The sequence below is a fragment of the Pleurodeles waltl genome, chromosome 8 (genome assembly GCF_031143425.1).
Source record: "Pleurodeles waltl isolate 20211129_DDA chromosome 8, aPleWal1.hap1.20221129, whole genome shotgun sequence".
Taxonomy (NCBI): Eukaryota; Metazoa; Chordata; class Amphibia; order Caudata; family Salamandridae; genus Pleurodeles; species Pleurodeles waltl.
This window is the reverse complement of record NC_090447.1, coordinates 1,458,336,610-1,458,357,907: the sequence shown is the minus strand read 5'-3', so window position 1 is coordinate 1,458,357,907 and position 21,298 is coordinate 1,458,336,610. Positions and strand designations below refer to the sequence as shown.

General features: G+C 51.6%; 1 protein-coding gene across 6 annotated transcripts in view; it reads left to right on the top strand.

Moving 5' to 3' along the window:
- Positions 1–21,298, top strand: part of ZBTB20 (zinc finger and BTB domain containing 20) — a 4,633,203-nt gene that overhangs the window by 4,443,250 nt on the left and 168,655 nt on the right. The window lies entirely within an intron of this gene.

Genomic DNA, 21,298 nt, shown 5'->3' with positions numbered 1-21,298 from the left:
GAATTGTCAAATTCCTGCCATATAGTGCTGGTTTCAGTTAAAAAAAGATAGGCATTAAAACTCCAACTATTAACCCTATTGTGTTTTCATAGTGTAGCTTTAGTGTGCTCATTGTTGATGTCAAGTGGGCAATACAATACTTTTTTCTGTTTCTTGATGCTAGGATGGATGTACATACTCCCAGTTATAATGGTGGGGGCATTTTCCCACTCTTTCTGCTTTGTTATTTCCATTTTCACAAAGATATAGTCCCCCTTGCCAGAGCCGATTATGCTAGTATCTGCAGGCTGACATAAATCGATGACCCACCTGATGGGTGGCCATCGGTATGCGATCGAGTACTGGAGATAAAAGTTCTGTAAAGTCTGGCCTAGGACCGGAGCCAAGTTTCCTGGAGACAGATGATGTCAGTTTTCGATAGGCGATTGTCAATATTTTGTCATCTGAAAAGCTCATTCCTGTGATATTCCAAGAGCACACCCTCACTAGGCCGGTTGCTGTTGGGTTTGGCTGATTATGCCCGTAAAGTAGAACGTCTGGAAACCGTACCCAGTCCAGTGTTTTTGGCTTGATGAATGTGCGCCTTTTTCAGGTCGAGCCTAGACAGCACGCATGCGCTGTCTGCAAGACGTTTTGGATAGAGTATAGAACTTTGCTCCTGCCTGCCGCTGCCTGCGCTTACCATAGGTTGGAGACAGTGTCGCTCTTGTTTTGCTGCCACCTAACTGGTTTGGCAGGCAATACGTCACTTCATGTACTTGGCTGAGGAGCACCGGCCAAGTACAGTTTAATCACGACTGGAATCTTTTTCTGTTGCTTGGACGGACTGTTTTTCTTTGTTCCCTGCCTCTTGTGTCAGTAAGCACTCGTGTTCATGCGTGGGTCGTTTTCCGCGTTTGCCCTTCACTTTGTCCTTACTTTACATAATCAGTAATTACAAGTAGTTGTGTCATACGTGTGTTTTGTACATATTCTTTTTGTGGCTTTATAATGCATGAAAATGACTCAGGAATAAATCCTCATCAGCCGCTGTCCCCGCACAGCAGGAGAGCCGATAATACAACATTCACTTCACTCAGGGACACTCACCCCATAATGCTTTGCAGGCATTCCTTTTACAACACATTTTTGCCCATAACTCAGCTCACCTGTGGTGGTCCTAGGGCAATCTAGCCATGCCTAGTAGTGTTGCACCTTCTGCTAATGCACAAACACAGTTTATTTCTGATAAAGGTTTATTGTATGCATGGAAACTCATCTCATAATGCTTTGCAGGCATTCCTTTTACAACACATTTTGGCCAATAACACCGCCTGTGGTGGTCCTAGGGCAATGGGACCAGCACAAAAACATTCAAAACGATGTGCTCTTCCGATCCAGGCCATCTTGTGGGTCACACTAGGTTAGAGGGGGGCCAAAAATAATAACCTCTTCCACCATTAAATGCATATTTATATTCTTCTATAGCTGCAACATTTGTTTTTACAGCTGAGAGGCGTTTGTGTTACAAGGGCCTTGTTTGTGATAATATTCTGTCAGCCTTCAATTGTTTAATGCACTATGTTTTCCAAGGGCCGAAGAACGATAATCACCCCTAAGCACTAACAAGCCAGTTGGCTCCACAGGGAGATCTAGCCAGGGCCAGTGGTATTGCACCTTCTGCCAATGCACAAACACAGGGGCAGATTTATGAAAAGCAGCACCACTTTTCCTGTGCCCCTTAGTGCCTCCCTAACGCCACCATAGTAGCACCGTATTTAAAATAAAATAATATTTTTTTTCCCCTTCCGAACGCCACGTTACCATAAAAAAATGACACTAATATGGTATTGGAATGGCGCAAGGCCAGCATAAATCTGTCCCATAAAGGTTTAATGTATGCACAAATGCAGTTTATTTCTGATAAATGTTTAATGTATAGTATGGCTAAATATTTCAGCCATTTCATTGAGGACCTGGTATTTTCTGGGTTTAGGGGACAATCTGAGCTTCTGACGTCATAAGAAGTTCTGGCAGTGTTCATTGACACTGTACTCTGAGTGCTTTTGGATCCATAGGGACATCTAGTCACAACCAGTGGTACCGCACCTTCTGCTGTTGACTCTGCAGGGACATCTAGCCACAGCCAGTGGCACTGCACCTTCTGCTGTTGACTCTACAGGGACATCTAGGCGCCACCAGTGGTACTGCACCTTCTGCTGTTGACCCTACAGGGCATCTAGCCATGACCAGTGGTACTGCACTTTCTGCTATTGCCTCTACAGGGACATCTAGTAACGACATGTGGCACTGCACCCTTGTGCTGCTGACTCCACAGTTAAATATTTAAAAGGCCTGCTAGGCCTGAAAATGTGTAATACAGCATGCCTTCAATCGGCTGATTATATGCTTACACTGCACTGTTTTTGTCATTCTTTTTTCATGTGATTATACCCTCTCGGTGCTGACTATATGGTTACTCTGTAGGGGCTGTTTGAACAATTACAGTCTAATGTCAGTTATGAAGGAATACACAACCACAGATTATTTTTGATGAAAGTTTAATGTGCGGCATGGCTAAATATTTTAGCCATTTTACTGAGGACCTGTACTTCTCCAGTCGTTTCCGGGTTTGTGTAACATTCTGAGCCTCTGACGTCACAAGAAGTCCTGGCAGCGCACTGTGTCACTGTATTCTGAGTGCTTTTGGCTCTACAGAAATATCTAGCCATGGCCAGTGGTACTGCACCTTCTGCTGTTGACTGTACAAGGACATCTAGCCTTAACCAGTGGTACTGTACTTTCTGCTGTTGACCGTACAGGGCATCTAGCCACGACCAGTGGTACTGCACTGTTGGACTTTTTTTCCTTATGCAGGGTCATCCCCACTCTTTTTGCCTCCTGCCTCCTATTTCTTCTGACCTGTTGCTCTTGTCTTTTGAACTCTGAGCACTTTAACACTGTTAACCAGTGCTAAAGTGCATATGCTCTATGTGTAAATTATATTTTTGATTGGTTTATCCATGATTGGCATATTTAATTTACTATTAAGTCCCTAGTAAAGTGCACTAGAGGTGCCCAGGGCCTGTAAATCAAATGCTACTAGTGGGCCTGCAGCACTGGCTGTGCCACCCACATTAGTAGCCCTGTAAACATGGCTCAGACCTGCCACTGCAGTGTCTGTGTGTTCAGATTTTAACTGCCAATTCGACTTGGCAAGTGTACCCACTTGCCAATCCTAAACCTTCTCTTTTCTTACATGTAAGACACCCCTTCGGTAGGCCCTAGGTAGCCCCAAGGGTAGGGTGCAGTGTATGTTTGAGGTAGGACATATACTATGAGGCTCATTCTGACCTCGGCGGTAAAAGGCGCTTACCGCCGGTCAGAAGGCCGCCACAACACCGTCGCGGTAAACCGCCACGGTCATTCTGACCCTCAAGAGGCAAACCGCCAAAAACCCGACATCAACAAAAGTCCGCCACACCAACGGCCAGCGTTAAACTGGCGAAGACCAAACCTCCACCGTCACGCCAACAGAAATACGCCCATGCCATTACGACCCACGAATCCACGCGGCGGTCTTTCAACTGCGGTATTCCATTGGCGGTACACACCGCCGTGCTCAAAATACACATACAGCTCCAAAACACAGCCACATTGGACAATTTGAAATACACACACCTGAGACACATACACATAACACTCCCACACACCCAATTAACTATAAAACACACCCCCACATCACCCACAAACCCCTACGACCACAAATCAGAGACGAAGCCCAGAGAGAGACAGCACAGAATAGAGAACACCATCACACAGAGGCACACTACACCATCACCCACACAACAACCACGCACAAAACACCACACACCACTACACTCACCACACTCATCACCGCAAACACCACCCCACACCTCATCCACACCACCCCATGGCACCCCAAAGACACCCCAGGTTCTCAGACGCAGAACTCAGGGTCATGGTGAAGGAAATAGTTCAGGTAGAGCCCCAGCTCTTCGGGACACAGGTGCAGCACACCACCATTGCCAGGAAGATGGAGCTATGGCAAAGAATAGTGGACAGGGTCAACGCTGTGGGACAGCATCCACGAAATCGGGACGACATCAGGAAGCGGTGGAACGACCTACGGGGGAAGGTGCGTTCCATGGTATCCAGGCACAACATCGCGGTGCAGCGGACTGGCGGCGGGCCCCCACCTCAACCCCCAGAATTTACAACATGGGAGGAACAGGTCTTGAACATCCTGCAGCCTGATGGCCTCGCAGGAGTAGGCGGAGGAATGGACTCTGGTAAGTCTCATCTTCACTACTTCATCACCCCTACCCCACCAGCATGCCAACTCATACCCCCACCCTCCCCCCCCACCACCATCACACATCCTCATTGCTAATGTCTCACCATCACAACCCACCCATCCCAACACGAAACCCTGCATGCCACCACAAACCATCGACAGCCATCACCTAAGCATGCCCACTGCACATACCCATCTCCCCCACAAACCGCCGTCACAACAGCCCCCACAAAGGAATGCCAGCACTGGGGTACACGGGCACCCACCCATTGCACGCTATGGTACACACAGAAGCAATAACCATACTCTTATACCCCTGCAGGACCCGAACGCCACCACACCGCCCAGGAGGGTCCAGAAATGTCCATCCCACCCCCAGAAGAGGCCCCCAGTGATGACAGCAGCTCTGTCTCCCTGGACCCAGATGACCAGCCCTGCCCATCGGGGACCTCGGGACAATCGGTTCCCCTCAGACAGCCACAGGCTACAGCAGACCTACCCCCCTCTGGGAACACCAGCACAGCACCCACCCAGCGGGCCCATGCCTCTGTCTCCAGGACACGTCAATCAGCGGTGTGTCCACCACTACAGGGCACCCAGGTTAACCCACCACCCCAGCAACAACAGGGACCTGGGGGCAGTGGTAGTGGGCACACGGTCCAGGGGACAGAGGCCCAGGGAAACAGGGGAACTGGGAGGGCTGCTGTGCGACAGGGGGGGGGACAGGCCCAGGGAACCCACTCTCCACGAGGCCCTCACCTCCATCATGGGAGCATACCACCACTCCCAGGAGACGATGGCGACGGTCCTGGCCAGGTTCCAGGAGATCCAGGTACTGCAGGAGGAACAGTTTATGGGGTTCAGGGAAGAACTGAGAAACATTAGTTCCGCAATGGGCACCATCGTTGTGTCTCTCAACCAGATTGTCACCACATTGCGGCACCATGTGGCACCACAAAGGGCCCCTGTCACTAGCATGGACCAGGAACAGGCTACCACCTCCGCCGGCGCTAGTGGACAGGAGGCCCCGACACAGACACAACCGGCCACCAGAACCCCACCTCCTGCAGAAGAAGAACCACCCCGCAAGCGGGGCCTGAGATCTAGGAAGAAGACAGAGTAGGATGCCAAGACCCCCGCCAGGAAAGGATACCCCCTGATGTCATCCCACTGTCCCACATTGTCACCCTGTCCAACCTTAAACTGCCCCTGCTCCACCTTCCACAGGCATATGGACAATGCACCTGTGAGACTGAGAATCTGGACTCTGCCATGGACATTCCTCCACCATCACCCATCACCGATTTTCAACCATGTCCCAAAATTGAGCACTTTAATAAACACACTTATTGCACACAAATAATCTGGAGTCTGCCTGTATTTTTGAAAATATGTATTAGACATAAACGTGGCAAAATGACCAGTTACATTTTGATGACAACATACCACTGTCACACAGCTGTAGTCCATGGGCAAACAAAGCAGAGGTCACGCAGTGGGGCCCACATCTCTGAAATTGGAAGGGAAAGTCACAACTCTGTTAGCATACACTGGGTGAAAAGGACAGACAGTAGAGAGGCAGGAGACTGTAAGTAAATGTAAAATGCCGGTGTTGATTCTTAGCTGTGTGTTATTGAAAATACTGCTGTATCACTGTGTCCCTGTTGTCTGTGTCGTCCTCTTCGTCTTCCTCCTCTTCACTCTCCGCAGGCTCCACAGCTGCTACAACACCACCATCTGGACCATCCTCCTGCAGAAAAGGCACCTGGCGGCGCAAAGCCAGGTTGTGAAGCATACAGCAGGCCACGATGATCTGGCACACCTTCTTTGGTGAGTACATTAGGGATCCACCTGTCATATGCAGGCACCTAAACCTGGCCTTCAGGAGGCCGAAGGTTCTTTCTATAATCCTCCTAGTTCGCCCATGGGCCTCATTGTAGCGTTCCTCTGCCCTTGTCCTGGGATTCCTCACTGGGGTCAGTAACCACGACAGGTTGGGGTAACCTGAGTCACCAATTAGCCACACACGGTGTCTCTGTAGTTGTTCCATCACATAAGGGATGCTGCTATTTCGCATGATGTACGCGTCATGCACTGACCCAGGGAACTTGGCATTTATATGGGAGATGTACTGGTCAGCCAAACAGACCACCTGGAATTCATGGAATGATAACTTTTTCTGTTCCTGTACACCTGTTCACTTTCACTGGGGGGTACCAAAGCCACATGTGTCCCATCAATGGCACCAATGATGTTGGGAATATGTCCAAGGGCATAGAAATCACCCTTCACTGTAGGCAAATCCCCCACCTCTGGCAAAACGATGTATCTCCGCATGTATTTGAGCAGGGCAGACAACACTCTGGACAACACCTTGGAAAACATAGGCTGAGACATCCCTGATGAAATGGCCACTGTTGTTTGAAATGACTTACTTGCTAAGAAATGGAGTACTGACAGCACCTGCACTAGAGGGGGTATCCCTGTGGGTTGGCGGATGGGTGACATCAGGTCTGCCTCCAGCTGGGCACACAGTTCATGTATAGTGGCTCGGTCAAGCCTGTATGTCAGAATGACATGTCGTTCCTCCATTGTCGACAGGTCCACCAGTGTTCTGTACACGGGAACATTCCTCCATCTCCTCGCAAGTCCCAGCGGACGGTGCCTAGGAAGGACAACAGCGAGCACAGAGTCAATCAACCCACAGGTACGTTCCCACAGCTTGCACAGTACACGATTCTCTATGCATTGAATGGCTTGTCTGAGTGTCGATGCAAGGCCTAGGCATGTGTGACGCAGTAGAAATTAAGCCATGTGGGCCCTTGAAATGGCGGCTGCCTGACCTGTGAAGTGTGACAATGGGATGTGAGGTCAATGCGCTGGCGTGGCACACCGTGGCGGTATGCGGTCGAAGACTGCGGCGCAAAGCCGCATTGGTTAACATTGAACCCTATGCGTTTCAGGAGCCAATGACGAAGTGCGCCGGCGGTCGCGGGACGCACCGCCGCGGTACGCACCGCCGCGGACGTGACCGCCATTTTCTATCTGCTTAATCACTCAAGACCTGATCATCCACAGGAGAGAACCTATACTGCAATTGCTGCTGTGACCTCGGTCTGGAAGATACAATTGCTGCTGCGACTGGGGAAAGGGCCCCTGCCTTCACTTCTGAAGAATTGGAGAAACTCGTGGATGGGGTCCTCCCCCAGTATGCACTACTCTACGGTCCTCCAGACCAACAGGTAAGTACACTGGGAGCATGCTTTGGAGGCAATGCCTGTGTTGAGTCGGGTGGATGAAAGATGGTGGGAAGGGGAGTGATTGAGGCATGCATCAAACAACGGATGAGAGCATGTGCCACATGGCAAGGGTGGGGATGGGGGCCAATCACATTGAGCATGCAGAAAATTATAATAATGTTATTTCTCCCCCTGTACATGTCACATAGGTCAGCGCCCATCAGAAAATCGACATTTGGCGTGCCATCGCCAAAGACGTCCGGACCCTGGGGGTCCACAACAGACGGGGCACCCACTGCCGCAAGAGGTGGGAGGACATCCGCCGCGGGAGCAGGAAGACCGCGGAGGCTCTGCTGGGGATGGCCTCCCAACGTAAGAGGGGTGCCACTCGTCAATTGACCCCCCTGATGTCTCGGATCCTGGTGGTGGCCTACCCAGATTTGGATGGGTGCGTGAGGACATCACAGCAGACACAAGGGCGTGAGTAACAGCACATTCTGCTATCTTAGCGCGCAGTGGAGGTGTCTGGGTGGGGAAGGAGGGCTGTGGGTATCCCTAGGCCAGGGCGATTTCTGTAGGCTAGGCCCCTCCGTAAGGCATGGCCCTGTGCCCCCGCCCCCCACCTCTATAGGGTGCCAAGTACAGCTATCCATGGCCCTGTGTCATCTATGTGTGCAGTTGTCGTCCATAGGCTTGTAGGCCAAGTCCCAATGATTGAGTAGTGTACCCCAAGTGCGCGGCGTAGTGCAGGGGGCTTCTGTGTCTGTCCTCTCCGCCAACTGTGTTGCCAATGCATGCACTCAACATGTCTTTATTTCCCCCCCCCCCTTTTTTGCGGCTCTTCCTGTTGATGTGTGCATTAGCATCATCAGGCGGAGGAGAAGTGGCATCGGAGCACGAGGGAGCTGCATCTCACATGGCCCTGGAGGGCCATGCAACCGACTCGGAGTTCACCAGTGAGACGGAGGGCGAGGGGAGCTCCACAACGGGGACACGTGGAGACATCAGCGACACAGACACGTCCTCGGAAGGGAGCTCCCTTGTGGTGGCGGCAACATCCGTGCCCACCGCAACAACAGGTACAGCCGCCACCCAGCGCACCAGCTCCGCCCTCCCAGCAGCCCCTCAGCGTTCGCCCCGTGCCCGCTCGCACACGAAGGCAGGCATCTCTTTCGCCCCAGGCACCTCAGGCCCTGCCCCAGTTACCCCTGCTGCCCTCAGTGAGGAGGTCATTGACCTCCTCAGGACGCTCATTGTTGGGCAGTCTAACCTTTTGAATGCCATCCAGGGGGTAGAAAGGGAGGTGCACCGGAGCAATGCATACCTGGGGGGCATTCATTCGGGTCAGGCTGCCCATCAGCGATCGTTCAACGCTCTGGCCTCAGCACTGACGGCAGCCATTGTCCCTGTCTCCTGCCTCCCTCCTCCAACTTCCTCCACCCAGTCCCACTCCCCTGTTCCTCTGCCTTTCCCAGACACACCTACAGACCAGCCTGCACACACCTCAACACCCAAGGGCAGCTCATCCAGACATAAGCACCACACATCACACAAGCATTCACACAAGCAACAGCCACATGCAGACATACCAACAGCCACTGCCTCCTTTGTGTCCCCCTCCTCCTCGTCTCCCTCCTCCCTCCCTGTGAGGTCTCCACTCACACTTGCATGCACAACATCATCAGCCACTACGTCCATCACCAGCACACCCACCAGAACACTCCGCACACGTGCAGTCACCACCCCCACTGCCATTTACACGTCCCCTGTGTCCTCTCCTAGTGTGTCTGTCACCCCCTCTTCCAAACCACACAAACGCAGGCAGCCACCCACCCAACAGCCATCCACCTCACGACAGCCTCCGTCACAAGCACCTGCACCCAAAGACACCACACTTGACTCTCCTACAACCACATCCTCTTCCTCCACTCCCATACCCACTGCACCTACCCTTCCCACTGCTCCTAAAAAGTTTTTCCTGTCCAAAATTAACCTCTTTCCATCACCTGACCCACCCCTCCATCTCGTAAGAGTCCAATCAGCACCTCAGCCACCACAACCCCTGGACCTACAAGGTCCATAGTACAGGGATATTGGAGTCCACCACCTTCAAGGGCAGCAACATCGGCCAGCAGTAAAGGGACAGCCAGCCCACCCCCTGGGAAGAAAACCAAGAAAGGCAAGGCCCGGCGCGAGAGGCCAGAGACGGCAGCCTCCAAAGGCACTACCCTGGCACCGTCAGGAAGTGGGGTGCCACCTGGCACATCTACAAAGGGAGGCAAGGGCCACAGAGAATCACAGAAGGATGGCAAGGGCAGCACGGCTGACAAGTCCGGCAGCAGGCGAGCTGCCCAGGAGGGCCCCACCAGCCCCATTCCGGGTGTGAAGGAGGACACCCACGGGCCCGGGACTCCAGCACAGGAGGGCCCGCAAGCGAGAAGTCGGATGGCGAGTGAACTCCATATATTGGCCGGATATGGTGCCCTGGAGACACATGTCAAGAACCGCTGAACAGGGCCCTTCAAGACAAGCACCGCTGAACAGGGCACCGCAGTCTCAAGAACCGCTGAACAGGGCCCTTCAAGACAAGCACCGCTGAACAGGGCACCGCCGTCTCAAGAACCGCTGAACAGGGCCCTTCAAGACAAGCACCGCTGAACAGGGCCCTTCAAGACAAGCACCGCTGAACAGGGCCCTTCAAGACAAGCACCGCTGAACAGGGCTCCGCCGTCTCAAGCACCGCTGAACAGGGCCCTTCAAGAGAAGCACCGCTGAACAGGGCACCGCCGTCTCAAGAACCGCTGAACGGGGCCCTTCAAGACAAGCACCGCTGAACAGGGCACCGCCGTCTCAAGAACTGCTGAACAGGGCCCTTCAAGACAAGCACCGCTGGGCCCTTCATCTCAAGCACCGCTCTGCTGGGCCCGTCATCTCAAGCACCGCTCCGCTGGGCCCTTCATCTCAAGCACCGCTCCGCTGGGCCCTTCATCTCTGCACCGCTCCGCTGGGCCCTTCATCTCAAGCACCGCTCCGCTGGGCCCTTCATCTCTGCACCGCTCCGCTGGGCCCTTCATCTCAAGCACCGCTCCGCTGGGCCCTTCATCTCAAGCTCCGCTCCGCTGGGCCCTTCATCTCAAGCACCGCTCCGCTGGGCCCTTCATCTCTGCACCGCTCCGCTGGGCCCTTCATCTCAAGCACCGCTCCGCTGGGCCCTTCATCGCTGCACCGCTCCGCTGGGCCCTTCATCTCAAGCACCGCTCCGCTGGGCCCTTCATCTCAAGCACTGCTCCGCTGGGCCCTTCATCTCTGCACCGCTCCGCTGGGCCCTTCATCTCAAGCACCGCTCCGCTGGGCCCTTCATCTCTGCACTGCTCCGCTGGACCCTTCATCTCAAGCACCGCTCCGCTGGGCCCTTCATCTCAAGAACCGCTCCGCTGGGCCCTTCATCTCAAGCACCGCTCCGCTGGGCCCTTCATCTCAAGCACCGCTCCGCTGGGCCCTCCATCTCTGCACCGCTCCGCTGGGCCCTTCATCTCAAGCACCGCTCCGCTTGGCCCTTCATCTCTGCACCACTCCGCTGGGCCCTTCATCTCAAGCACCGCTAGCCCATTGGCAGAAGGGGCAGGGCCGGATCTGTGTCGGGCAGGGCTGCACAATGCATTCTGGGCACCATGCCTCCTCCAGTACCAGTGGAGTCTGTAATCCACTTGAGAGACTGTGGCTTTGCACTCCCCAGGATGTAACAGTGGGCAAGCCACCCACTGTAGAGACTTGTGAGACTGTGGCTTTGCACTCCCCAGGATGGCACAGTGGGCAAGCCACCCACTGTAGAGACTTGTGAGACTGTGGCTTTGCACTCCCCAGGATGTAACAGTGGGCAAGCCACCCACTGTAGAGACTTGTGAGACTGTGGCTTTGCACTCCCCAGGATGTAACAGTGGGCAAGCCACCCACTGTAGAGACTTGTGAGACTGTGGCTTTGCACTCCCCAGGATGGGACAGTGGGCAAGCCACCCACTGTAGAGACTTGTGAGACTGTGGCTTTGCACTCCCCAGGATGGGACAGTGGGCATGGAAGCCCCTCGTGGATCTGGCGTCGTGGACTCATGTGGCTGAGGTGCTTCCCCTTCCCTTCCCCCTGAGGTGCCTGTAGTTTTTCTATCTGATGCCCCTGCAGTGTTCTCTCCAATGGATTCGGGTCTCCTGTGTAGGCTTTGCCCATTTGTTGAGGCCCATCGGCCCACGTACAATGACTGAAACCCAATTTGGACAGGACAATTTACATATGTGTATATAGTTATAGATGTTTGAAAACATTTTTTACTTAGCCTTACAATATATTTAAATTTCATGATCATTTTTTTTTGTCTTTGCATTCTTCCGGGGGGTTTGGGGGGTGTCACTCTGAGTTGTTGCTCTGCATTGATGTGTAGGTAGTTGTGGGTGAGGGTGGGTGTGTTGCGTATGTGTGTGCCCGCAATCTTTTCTCCTCCCCCCTCCCCTGTGTCGTAGGTGCAGTACTCACTGTTGTCTTCTGCGCCGGCGTTCGTGCTCCTGGTAGAGGAGCAGGTAGACAATAGCTGGGAGGATGTGTAGTTCTGGTTCCATGCTGTCCAGATTCCTCGTGGAGTGTGTAGAGGTGAGCGTTTTCCCATTCGTAGTCTGTTTCCGCCGTGTTTTTATCGGCGGGGCTCCCACCCCGGAAAAGGTGGCGGATTGGTGAGTTGTGATAGGGTGGGCGGTACATTGTCTCCCGCCTATCTGTTGGCGGTGACCGCCGCGCTGTTTGTTTGTCCCGCCGTGGCGGTCGGAGTGTTAAAGTGACGGTCTGTGTTGGCGGTTTCCGCCAGGGTCAGAATTCCATTTTTTTGACCGCCTGCCTGTTGGCGGGTTGGCCGCCGCTTTAACACCGACCGCCAGGGTTGGAATGACCCCCTATGTGTTTTACAGTATATGCCCTAACAGTGAAATACTGCTAAATTCGGTCTTCACTGTTGCAAGGCCTATCCCTCTCATAGGCTAACATAGGGCCTGCCTTTAAATATGATCAAAGCGTAGATTCCCTTTGGGAGCGGATAGACAAGTGGAGTTTGGGGTCTCTGAGCTCACAATTTAAAAATACATCTTTTAGTAAAGTTGATTTTAAGATTGTGTGTTTGAAAATGCCACTTTTAGAAAGTGATCATTTTCTTGCTTAAACCATTCTGTGACTCTGCCTGTTTGTGGATTCCCTGTCTGGGTCAGTTTGACAGTTGGGCTGTGTGCACCTCTCTCTAGACAGTGGCACATAGGTAGCTGGGGTGTAGCCTGCAAATCCTGATAAGCCATCTGTGCTAGGAGGGAAGGGAGGAGTTGTCACTCACACCTGAAAGGGCTGTGCCTGCCCTCACACATTGCAGTCTCCAACCCCCTGCTGTGTGTCTGGGGTCTGGCCTGGGCAAGGGAGGATTTCACAAACAAGAGAGACTTTCCTTTTAAGTAAGCCTACTTCAAAGGGCAAAATGGGTATAAGAAGGACACCCATAACCACAGGCTTTAGATCACTTCTGGACATCAAGAGGAACCTCTGCCTGAAGAAGAGCTGAAGAGCTGAGGAGAAGTGCTGCCCTGCCTGTGACTGTGCTTTGTGGAGCTATCCTGCAGTTGCTGCTTCTTCCTGTGCAAGGGGACAAAGACTGGACTTTATTGTGCATTCCTGCTTGTGAAGAAATCTGCAAGGGCTTGTCCTGAGCTTGCCTCCTGTTGTTGAAGTCTGAGGGCCATCAAAGACTCCTCCTGCCAGCACCAAGACTCTCTGCCGGGACTTCTGCCCTTCCAAATGATGCCCTATCCAGTTCCTGGGGCCTTGGAAGGTGAACCTGGCAGACCAAGACTAAAAATCCACGCACAGACCGCCTTGTGGGGAAATTATCGACGCACCTTCCGAAACGCAGCTGAAAAATGACGCGCCGCCGGCTTCGCAGCAGAAATTGACACTCCACTGGCATCGCGGCTGGAAAATCGACACACGTAGCTGGAAGAACGACACGCAACACCCGCTGACGGAGGCTGATAACGCCACAACCCACATTGCGCGATTCCGCTGATACCATGCAGCAGGATTTTCGACCCAAACCTTGCTGGGCGCAGAAAAACGACACAACGCCTGCCCGGACCCGAGTGCTGCCCGGATTGACACATCTCTCCCCTGCGGGGAGGGAAAATGACGCATGCCGACCCGACCGGAGAATAAGAAACGACGCACGGTCTCCCTTGCGGGTGAGAAATCGACACACTGCTCCCCTTTTTCAACGCCCAATCACCCGTGCGTGGTATTTTGACGATACCCAGGCACTTTTCAACGCTAACAGTGTTTCACCTGTTTACAGAAGGATTTAAGACTCTTTTGCTATTAAAATTAATTACTTGACTTGTGTATGTTGGATTTTTGTCGTTTTGGTCTTGTTTTGTTTAGATAAATATTTCCTATTTTTCTAAACCTGTGTTCTGTCATTTTGTAGTGTTTTCATTAAGTTACTGTATGTGTTGATACAAATACTTTACACCTAGAACTCTGCCTGCCTACTCGTGCCAAGCTACCAACGGGGTGAGCGGGGGTTAGCTGAGGGTGACTGTCCTTTACCCTGACTAGAGTGAGGGTCCTTACTTGTTTAGGGGGTAATCTGACTGCCAACCAAAGACCCCATTTCTAACATGCACCTTCTGCCTGTTGACTCTACAGGGACATCTAGTAACGACCTGTGGCACTGCACCCTTGTGCCACTGACTCCACAGTTAACTGATACTGGCAGTGGTGGTGGTAGCCTCCAGGCCTTCACCTGCTGCCTCGGACTGCTGAAGTGCCATGGTTGGTGTTGTGTGCCCCTTCCTTCCGCTGGCAGATGGTGGTGCATCGTTGCTTCTGCCAGATGGTGTCTTTTTCTTGCTGCCTGGTGGTGCCTCCTTCCCCTTGCTGGCTGGTGGCCCCTTCTTGCCCTTGCTAGGTGGCGGACCCTTCTTGGCCTTGGCAGGTGATGCTGGCACACTGGCTGGGCTGACGGGTGCCTCCTTTGAGCCTCTCACACCTGCAGTAGATGCAGAAACCACATTGGCCGTGGACTGGGTGGCTGAGGTGCTGGGCTGGGTTCTGGCCACCCTGGCCCGAGGTCAAGGACGTTAATGGTAGGGAATAGGTCAATGGTGGCGAGGAAAAGCTTCTTAGGGACACTGAGGCGGGAAAAGGGTGAAGGTTTGGGAGTGGAGGAAGAGGGATTGGTTGTAGGAGGTGTTTGTCTGTGGTGTTTTTTGGGTGCAGGTGCTTGGGCTGGATGCTGTTGTGAGGTAGATGGCTATTGGGTGTCTGTGTGCGTGCGTTTGTGTACTTAGGGAGGAGGGGGCACAGAAACAGTAGGAGAGGCCAGAGGGAACGTGTGCATGGATGTGGGGGTGGTGACTGCCAGTGAGGGGTGTGTAGTGATAGGTGTGCTGGTGATGGAGGTAGTGGATGAGGATGTAGTGCATGCAGGTGTGAGTGGAGACGCTACTGGGAGGGAGGTGGACGACAAGGAGGAGGGGAACACAGTGGAGGCAGTAGATGTTGGTGTGTCTGCATGTGGATGGTGCTTGTGTGAGTGCTTGTGGGATGAAGTGTGGTGCTTGTGTTTGCCTGAGCCACTTCTGTGTGTTGATTTGGGTGATTGCTGCTCTGAAGGTGTGCTTGGAAGGTTGGGATTGAGGGGATTGGGACTGGGTAGAGGAAGTTGGAGGGTGGAGGCTGGAGACAGGGACAATGGCTACCATCAGTGTGTTGGCCAGAGCCTGGAATGCTCTCTGTTGGGCCACCACGCCAGAGTGAATGCCCTCCAGGTATGCATTTGTTTGTTGCAAATGCCCTGCTACACCCTGGATGGCATTCAGGGGGTCATTCTGACCCTGGCGGTCCAATGACCGCCATGGCGGAGGGCGGCGGAAGCACCGCCAACAGGCTGGCGGTGCTTCCTGGGCTATTCTGACCGCGGCGGTAAAGCCGCGGTCAGAAAAGGGGAACCAGCGGTTTCCCGCCAGTTTTCCCCTGGCCCAGGGAATCCGCCATGGCGGCGCTGCTTGCAGCACCGCCATGGGGATTCCGACCCCCTTCCCGCCAGCCTGTTTCTGGCGGTGTACACCGCCAGAACCAGGATGGCGGGAACGGGTGCCGTGGGGCCCCTGGGGGCCCCTGCACTGCCCATGCCAATGGCATGGGCAGTGCAGGGGCCCCCTAACAGGGCCCCACAAAGATTTTCACTGTCTGCTTTGCAGACAGTGAAAATCGCGACGGGTGCAACTGCACCCGTCGCACCCCTGCAACTCCGCCGGCTCCATTCCCAGCCGGCTTCCTCGTTGCAGGGGCTTTCCCGCTGGGCCGGCGGACGGCCTTTTGGCGGTCGCCCTCCGGCCCAGCGGGAAAGTTGGAATGACCGCCGCAGTCTTTTGACCGCGGTGCGGTCATTCAGCGGTAACCGCATGGGGTCAGAATGACCGCCTCAGTATGGTTGACTGCCCAACAGGGAGGGATCTCAGGAGGTCAATAGCCTCCTCACTGAGGGCAGCAGGGCTCACTGGGGCAGGGGCTGAGTTGCCTGGGGCGAAAGAGATGCCCACCCTCCTGAGTGAGCGGGCACGGAAAACACGCTGAGGGGCTGCTGGGAGGGCGATGGTGGTATGGGGGTGGCGGCTGTACCTGTAGTTGGGCTGGGCACAGAGGTGTCTGCCACCACCAGGGAGCTTCCATCGGAGGAGGTATCACTTTCAGAACTGTCCCCTCCTGTCTCCGCTGTGGTGCTCCCCTTGCCCTCTGTCCCACTGGTGCCCTCACCGTCGGTGGATTTGGCCTCCAGGCCCATGTGGGATGCAACTCCCTCCGTCGCTGGTTCCTCTGCTCCTCCGCCAGATGATGCTAATGCACACAAGGACAGGGTGACAAAACAAAAGGGGGGGGAGAGACAGAGGATACACTTGGTCAATGCCAGCAACAACACTACAGTTGGCGTACACAACTCACAGGGAACAGCCCTATGCACTAGGCCATGCACTACCAGTTACAATGCTAGTCACCAGCCCACGTGGTACAATGCCTAAAGCAATTAGCTGCACACCTGAAACCCCCAGGACCCTGCCCAGTAGTAGATGCCCACTAACATTATTGGGGTTGGATTGCATCTGAGCTTGCCCATCATTGAACATACCCTGCCATGTTTGTCCTCGCCTAGGGGCACCCACAGCCCACATCCCCCACCCAGGTAATACCTTAACTCACGCAAAGTAATGAATCTGAATCAGTACCCACCCCCTTGTGGCTGCTGTGATGCCATCAAATGCCCATCCAACTCCGGATAGGCCACCGACAGGATGTGGAATATCAGCGGGGTCATGGTACGATGGGCACCCCTTCCTTGTTGGGAGGCCAGCCCCAGCTGGGCCTCCGCTGTCTTCCTTGCCCAGCAATGCAGGTCCTCCCACCGTTTGCGACAGTGGGTGCTCTGCCTATCAAGGACCCCCAGGGTCCGCATCTCCTTGACGATGGCACGCCAAATACCCTTTTTCTGATGGGTGCTGACCTACAGAAAAAAAAACAGCAGAAAAGGTATGAGTCATACCATCCGGACTGTTATATTCATGACCCACCATATCCCTCTCATACCCTTACGCACATACATTGACCAACGTACATGCAGCACTCTGCCAAGGAACCTCAGACCTGCACACTAGGATTACACACACAGCAATCCATACATTTATGACCCACGCATCATGCTCACAGTGTACTCGCCTGTTTTTCTGGAGGACCATAGAGTAAAGTGTATTGGGGTAGGACCCCATCCACCAGTCTCTCCAACTCCTCTGAAGTGAAGGCAGGGGCCCTTTCCCCAGACACTCGAGCCATTGTCACTTCAAGACACAGGTCACAGCAGCACTTGCAGTGTAGGTCCTCTCCTGTTGAAGGTCAGGTAGGAAGTGAGTGCACAGATAGAATATGGCGGTCACGTCCACAGCAGTGTGTACTGTCACTGCCGGCGTACATCGCCATTGGCTCCTGGAACCCATAGGGCCCAGTGATAACCAATGCGGTGTTGCGCGACGGTCATTGACCGCCGACTGCAACGGCGCACAATGCCAGGGGGATTACCTAATTTCCACTTGTCCCTCCTCACAGGTAAAGCAGCCGCTATTTCAGGGGGGCACAGGCCATGGAACCTAACTGCGTCACAGCAGAAATTGGCACATCAACTGACTTTAGGGTTCACATACTGTTTCTGTGAAGGAAAAAAAACATTACGGTTGAAATATGTTTGAATTTGACCATCTGCTCACCGTTTTTCACCCTAGAGTTCAACCACTGAGGATGAATAGGAGATGTAGACATCCCCCCATGTACAGACCCCTGCTGGACCTTGCGACAATGGAGGACAGGTGCATTATCTACACTATACTACTGCGATAGATTGCATGATTTTATATAGGCGGGTGATGAGCTTAGACAGCAAGAGAACAGTGAGTATATGCTTGAGGGCCTGGAGGGCCGGAGGAGGTGCACGAAAAGTGCTGTGTAATGAGCGCAGGTTGCCCTAAGTTGGTGGTAAAGAAGTGACTTGAATGCGGTAGGATGAGAGGTCGGGGATTCCTCAAAAGGCTGCATGAAATTGTCATCTGGATATAAGTCGGAAAAGGTTGTGAGATACCGGCTTCTAGCCCTCATTCGGGAACCGGGTTCCAGCAAGGGGGGGGAGGGTTGGGGACACAAAAGATTGTTGTAATTAGAGCGGTTGTCTTAGTTGATTGGATTTGCAAAGATGTTTTGATAAAAGAGCAGTTAAATTGCATGCTCAATGATTGATTCATTGCTTCATTGAATGTGACATAAGGTTGTATTTTTTTCCTACTATCTGACCAACTTTTCAGATATCATTGTTCATTACCCAGGTCTAGTAGGGTTATGTGGGTAGACCCCTGCAGGTTTTAGTAATTGCTACCATTGCAGCAGAACCAGTCACTTCCATGGTTTTCGCCTCTGATGGCCTTTCTAGACAGCCCCTTATCTGGAACATATAAAACATCAGAAAAAATCCAATTGGTAAGTGGTTGGTGCATGGGGTTGCATGACCTTGCTGGGTCCTTTCCTGGTAGTGTGCCTCATTTTAGGAAGGCTTTTCAATATGTCCTTCAGATTTAAACCCTGACTAATGCAATTACTGCATCCAAAAGACTCTTTGATGAAATACTTGTTGGAGACCCGTAGGCTCACTGGATAAAGTGGAAGCTTACTTCATTAGATCTTCATTAGGATGATGCTCCACCTTGTAGCATATGTGTCTGATTGACTAGGTTCTAGAAAGGACTTGGAAGTAAGGCCGGTATCTTTAGGTAAACTAGCACTTCGGAACAACTTTCGTGCTTTTCAACCTTGAATACGTTTATAGGAAAAAAACAGGTCTTTCAGTTGCAGATTTTTTTGTTTTGTTTACACTTGGTTGTGTCTTTTGGACAATACTGTTGAATCCCTCTTTTGTTTGAAATTCGAAATTGCCTGACCAACAAAGAATTAGATTCTTCATATCATGCGGAAATAAAATTGCAGAGCATGCAAGTACTACGAAAATGTTGGGGACCCAAGCAGGACAAGGAGAACCTGTGTAGTTTAGGAAAACGTCAGGATACCATTATGAATCAGCCTATTTCGGTTTTAAGCTTAAATAGTTCTTAATAAGAAACTTCTCATGCAGTTGTACGAATCAAAATACTGGGTTAAGATGAAAATTCCTCAGTTGAGTAGGCAGTTATGATTTAATGGGTTAAATAGTAAAACCATCTCCCGTGGTCCAGGGCCATGGACACAATTATGTCCATTGTGGTGTTGCCTTTTCTGAGTTTTTTTAGGAGACCCTTTTGAGCTCTATTTCTTTTTCTTTTGAGAGTCACAACCTGTGGTCAGAGCATTAGTAATATTGTTTAGGAAAACAAACTTTGTACTTGAATTGTTTCCAAACTACTGAAACTGGGGTCCATCAACTCAGAGTAAGTTGCTACTCTTCTTTGTTGAAAGAAACAAGCTTGAATCATTCTTGCATGCTTGGTGACTCTCTATGTATGGTCACATTTTCACAAACACAGTATTAAACGTTTCTGTAGGAAGACACCATTGCAAGATTTAGGAACACCTGGATATTCATACTACTGGTTATCTTTCCAGTTTAAAGAACTCAAGTAGACTATAATTAAGCTTCACAAGAGAGTGTATAGTAATGACACAAGAGGTAGTTATACAAACGAAAGTGAAACCTGTATACATGTGGCACATTTGAGATGTTTAGTTTTGTATGATCAGTATTCACGAATTTCGGGTTTCATGCTGAACTACATACAGTTAGCTGAACAAAGACAGAGTTTAGGTATATCTATCTCAGGTATACCTATTCATAATTGGATTTGCATTTAATTTGCTGAACACTTAGGATAACCCTTTGTTTTGTAGGAACTAACTACAATCTTAATACCTCATTGACCACCCAAGTGACTTGACAGAATGGTGGAGTCCTGTGTGTCTCCTTTCTCTCTTGCCCCATTTCCTTTTTCCCCCACTTCTAACACTGGCTCTCTTGTTTTCATATATGTGACCACTGGTGGGAGTTGTGAAAATGTTGATCTAAACATCGCTCCCTTTAGATCCTCTTCATAAGGTCAGTGCTAATCTGACACATTCCTCTAGCTAGTCTGATGAAATTTGATCGTGGTGTATACAAACATTACTACAAATGTTTTTGCTGACTTTGTAGAGACACTGATTCCTATCTCTTCCACCACCTGACATGTATCATTTATCCTTTCAAAATACACTTCAAGTGCTGCAAAACGTGGGATTCTGCAATGTTGTATTTTCCTCACAGATGGAAATTATATCAGGCAGTATCTCAGTGGATTTTCAGCTCTTGGACTAATTTAGGTTCACCTATTTAAATTTCATGGAAGTGCATGAGTTATGGACTCTTAGGCAATGCCTGTCTGCTAAATTTAGTTTTGACTTCCCCATATGCCTCACCCTTAGTGAGTAAACTGTAAATAATGTGTATTTACATTTGGTTCACATTGTAACATTCCTAGACAGGGCATATTGATAAGTTTATATGGCTTCCTGTAACCTTCCAGGGGAAAAGTATTAGATTTTCATCAGTAAACAATCTTAAAAATACAATGATTTCTACCACCCCACTCTTTTGTTCTGATTGTTAAAATCTAACAGCTACAGATCTGGTTTTCAGAGCCGTAATGCTATCCATTTCAAATATTAAGGCAGACCGGCATTTCAGAAAGAGCAGGGTGTCCGCTTGACGGCAATTCAGAAATAAACTATTATGGTGTTGTCACCAGATAATTGAAAATAAGCCAGTACCATTCACATTGACAAGCATATTGTATGTTGCCTTTCTTTTTTAGTGCTCTGATGGTGATTGTCGCTCCTGAACTACTTCACAGTATTGACTGGAGGTAGCGAATTAACCCCTACGGTGCCCGGTACAAGCTGGTCTCTTCCCCGCACACGGTTCCCGTGTGCCGGGGACGAGACCAGCTCGTCCTGCACTGGGCCCACGGGGAGCGCTAGTGCTACTCCCATGAGCCAAGGGCAGGGATGGAAGGGGAATCGCTTCCCCTTCCAAGCCAGACCCCTCCAGTGACGTCTGATGATGTCAGCGCGCAAATTGCGCGCTGGCCTCATCAGTGGTCACCTCCAATTGTGCTGGAAGCAAATGCA